At 35.3% G+C, this 4,906-nt stretch overlaps 1 long non-coding RNA gene across 1 annotated transcript; it reads left to right on the top strand.

Moving 5' to 3' along the window:
• The first annotated feature begins 2,888 nt into the window (after positions 1 to 2,888).
• On the top strand, positions 2,889 to 4,906 carry LOC112178280. Its single transcript, XR_002927436.2, has 4 exons — positions 2,889 to 3,181; positions 3,287 to 3,356; positions 3,516 to 3,599; positions 4,446 to 4,906. It is a non-coding gene; the product is annotated as an uncharacterized LOC112178280 (long non-coding RNA).

The following is a 4,906-nucleotide window of genomic DNA, read 5'->3' as shown; positions in this document are numbered from 1 at the left end:
CAAAATGGAAGGTCTTTCTTTTCTTTTTAGCTAAATCTCTTGATTGGTTTAATGGGTTTGTTGATGGAATTAGTGTTCCTGATCAATTCTCTCTTGATTGTTTAATGGGTTTGTTGATTGAAATAGTGTTTCTGATCAATTCTATCTTGAATGGTTTAATGAGTTAAATGGGTTTGTTGTTGATTTCTTTTCTTTGCTGATCAATTCTTTTCTTTGGTTTAAGGTACGGTTATCTTTTCTTCAATTCTACATTGTGATTAGTCCGTCTTTTTTCTTATTCAATGGCATGCCTTCTTTTTCTCTACTCTAGTAATCAATAAAATGGTCAATCTTTCTCTGGAAATCTGAGAATAAGGTAAATGTTTGAATGATGCAAGTATGTTCGTTTTGAGAAATTTGGTATCAAGATGGTCAGTTGGGGTCTTATTCAGAGTTTACCATACAACTTTGAGTTCAGTAATGCACTGTAACCATTACTTACTACTTCATATTGTCTTTTGAAAAAGGAAACCTGCGGATAAAGTTGCTGCAGCTAGATTTTTCGTGGTGGTTCCTGATTTCTTTTATGGCGACCCTGTGAATCTTGATAATCCTCAATTCGACCAAGAGTCCTGGTTTAAAGCTCATAGCAAGGTTAGTGACTTTTCTTGAAAGGAGTATATATGTACAATCTTTGAAATTGGTAAGTAGGAACTAGAAAGATGAATTAGGAGGGGAAACATAAATTTTCCTAGATTTTGAAGACCAATTCAATTATGTACTGATTGTCTACAAGTGAAGCAAGAATAGAACAATCGGGGGGTAAAAACCTATTGAAAGATTCTCAATTTGGACCGAACAATCAAACATGATTCCACCTGAAAAAAAAAAAAAAAAATTAGTGTACTTCTAATTAGCATAGACAAGTCTCGGATCCTGGTTCCGCCACTGCACTTGAGGTATGATTGGGGTTGCTGTAATCTGTTTGTAATAGTCACTTCTAGAGTATTGATATATGGTTTATTTCATCGCTGTATAGTGTATGATATATTGTAAAATTTTGCAACTCATTGCCCAGTTATTGAAGTTCACTTGGTGGTTTCGATTCCGGCAACGAATTCCGAGTCTTGCTTTGAACAAAACCAATTTTAGTAAGAATTTCAAGCTTTTTACTTTGTATACAAAAGCATTGTTTTCATTATTACTTACCTTAAAAATTATGATCTTAAAGTTATCCAATGTTCTTTCTCAACTATTGAGCTTAGCCAATTGTTAAGACATTTGCTTAAATTGGTTATGCATTCGTTTGCTTTGCTTATACTTCAATTTTATATTTGCTTGAATTGCTTAAGTATATAGGTTTTTAACTTGCTTTCTTTGCTATCATATTTCTTTTGATGAGTCGATCGTTTATCACAAGGTCACTCTCAATAAATTTTACTAAGAACTATATTCAAAATGTGAAATGACTTATTGCTTCACCCACTATAGTTCTATTGTAGTAGTCTCTCTAACGTTGCGTAGATTTGTCCTTGCAGCAGCTCTATTTTAATAGTCTCTAACATTGTGTATGTTGACTGCAAGTTAACTCTTTCTAAGGCGTTAGATTCTTGAAGTATCAAATGATGAAGAGGTTTTTTTTTTTTTTTTTTTTTTTTAAAGAGGATCAACAAATGATGAAGAGGATGCCTTATTCTCAGAGATGTTTAGATCAAAAGCGAAAATCAAGCACTAATGAATTGTTTTGGCTAGCGTTAGCATGAATAGGATTTTCTCCTTTTGCTTAACACCTTTTGTGCATATATATACCTAGAGCAACTAGAACAACTATTTTTTAGAAGATACTCTAGCAGTTACTGTAACTAAGGTAAGCTAAGATAGCTAATTTATTGGCAGCTGCCATAGATATTGAAAAGTGATCATATTGTAGTGTTTTGTCGTTTATATTCTGTTTTTAATGTTTAGTTTTATACTAACAATTGAAGATAATGAACAAGAGGGAGTAAAGAAAGGCACAATGGATTAAAGGGAAGCCTTCAGTTTAGAAACAAAGTTGCTTAAACTTGGTACATTTCATGGTCGCAATTCACATCCCGCAGCAAAGCACGGGAACTATTCCTAGTAAATAACTAGTGACCCTCATGGGTGGTAGAGGTATTGGCAAGCTACACTACTAGCAAAATAGGTATCTCACACAGATTTTAGAAAGCCACGGATATCAATATGAATTGGCAATACATACAGAAAACCGTGTGAAATAGGTATAATTGGGCCCATAAGAGTTTATGGAATAACAATAACCACAAAAGTCTGTGTGAAACAATATTAGATACAGACTTCCGTGTGAAATTTATCATTTACTCACACGGTTATCCGTGTGAAACTTAATTCACACATATTTCTGTATATATTAAATATTAGTTTATGTTGTAGAGAAACTGAATTTGAGAGGAATTTGCTGTGTATTCTCATTGATAATAGAAGCCTCTTTATATAGAGAATTACAATGCATAGAATCTCAATCATACAAGGAAAGTAATCGTACATTGAATAGGAATCTAAATTCTTCTAATTTAACCATATTACCACTAGAGCAAGTAACCTAGAGTTTGGGCCAAATACAAACTAGGGTTTTACTTGAACAGTTTATTAATTTTTTTTTTTTTTTTGTGCTATATGAATTATAGAGGGACGGTCTTCCGTGGCTAAAATATCTTGACACAGATATCTGTGTAAAATGAGCATTACACATATATCTGTGAGAAAAGACGATACGGAAAGACACACATATAAAATTCTGTGTAAATCTTCAAATGTGTATCTCACACGGATATCAGTAAGAATTTTAAATGTAACACAGATTTCAGCGGCAATACCAAAAAATTATATTGTTCGGAAAAAAAAAAAGGCAGTGTGTCTTGAGAAATATACCAACCCTAATACCCTGTCAGCCTCTTTTGCATTTCAAACCCGCAGTCACACGCTCCCTCACGAACTCTCCGTCTCTGTTGTTTCCGACGCCAGCCCACGATCTTCAACACCTCACACCGCCATCACCATTAAGAGCAGTAAAGAGAGATGAACAAAACTCGGTTCTCACCACTAGACCTCGGCCACCGACAGACGCCGTTTCACATGCCTCACAGATCTGTTCTCTGCCCTGCCCATATGCTTTCTTCTCGGAAGTGCTCATTCCATTGATGTAAGTTTCTTCTGCCTTTTCATAGTCTGTTAACAGCCTTAGAGAAAATCATTGATGTAAGTTTCCCCAAAACCCAAAGATTGAATCTTTCGTTGCTCGTTTTAGATCAAAGACCATGAGAATTAAAAGCTTCTACACGGCGTCCATGTCATCTTGGTCTTCTTCTCTCCAATTGGTATATTCCCATTCCATTTTCTCATGGATTTGGTTTCTGGGTTTCAATTGTTTTGTGCTTAAATTGGATGATTATAGAACATTGTATGTGTGTTTTATGATTGATTGGCGTTTTCCTTTATTGGCCATCTAATTAAAGTTGTTTTTAATGTTTCTTTAGTAATGAGAGATTTTGACTACTACGGTGCACTGACTTCCCTTCTGTGGCTTCAAGCTCGATCAACAAATATAGCAAAAAGATTGGGTATGTCTTCTACCTTTAATTTCATATTTAATTGCTCAATGGTTTCCTTTTACTGCCTTTCTAAGGCCTTTGTCCATGAGCAATGTTTGTTGCTTGGTTTGTCTTGTTCCTATCCTACGCCCTTTAATAATTTGTTGATTGTTGGCTTTGGTTGCTTATTGTTTTTGTGTACTTTGTTTCTAGACACTTTGGTCCAGTCATATATTGTTTTCAGGGGAAAACTATGGGTGAGTGGTTTTTAAGGTCAAGTAGAATTATTTGTGATTGTACTTGAGCAATTGCTGGAAAACTGGGTATAGTAAGGTACAAAACATGTGTGTTGGGGACTACTCACAGATCTCTCTAGTTCTAGGCATCTCTTTTGGACAATATTTACCCTTTTTTTTTTTTTGAGAAAATTAGGATGGGATCCTAAACATACTAGATGTGTGTTATATTCTTCCCGTAGTTTTAACAATTTGAATGCTTTTTATGATTTTCTGACCATTGTGATTGATGGCCTTGGGGATACTTGTGGTTTGCAAATTAGACTTTTTATTATCCATCCCACCTAATCTGTTATTGCAAGTGAGTGAATGACCAGAGGATAGTCGCATGCCTATTATTGATAGAATGATAGATGCATCTTTTAAATTTGATCCTTTTGGTAGCAGTCGTTGAGAGTACACAACTAAGGAATCTTTTTCTCAGTCATATATGACTTCCAATCTTGCTGTGAACATACTTTTTTATGCGTAGCTGCAGCTAATGTTTATAGATGCATCTTCTGATTTTGATCCTTTTAAGGTAGCAGTCATTGAGAAATAGTATTTAACCTTCTTTTTTGTTTTTGGTCAAACAAAACAGTGCAATTGTATGACTTGCTTAGCTTGCATTAACATTGACACTTGGGGTGGATTGCCTTAGCTAAATTTTGAGCATAATCACTGCAGCCTCGTTGATTTGGAGTATAAATTTGTGGTAGTCCTGAGAGTTTGTGCGCAGGAAACCTGGAGGTCAGCTGATGTTTTTCCAAGTAGACTTGCTCTGCTCTTGGCTGCAGAGAATTGTCCCTTATCTTTTCTCTATTCCATTCCTGTCTGCATTTTAGTCCGGAATCAAAACTTTGGTCCAGTCATGCCTCTTGAGACTTACCGGAATCCCAAGAAGAGGGACAGCGACGAGGTCGAGATCAAGATCGGCACGGCGCCGTTTTGGCATAGGTTCCTCTTTATTTTCTCCAAGAAAGACAATTTTATGGAGGGAACTTGTTTCATATAATTGGAGTAAATTCATCAATATATGGTTGAGATTTTTTGTTTCCGGTA

This window comes from Rosa chinensis, chromosome 1 (genome assembly GCF_002994745.2).
Source record: "Rosa chinensis cultivar Old Blush chromosome 1, RchiOBHm-V2, whole genome shotgun sequence".
Lineage (NCBI taxonomy): Eukaryota > Viridiplantae > Streptophyta > Magnoliopsida > Rosales > Rosaceae > Rosa > Rosa chinensis.
This window is presented reverse-complemented; position numbering and strand designations above follow the sequence as displayed.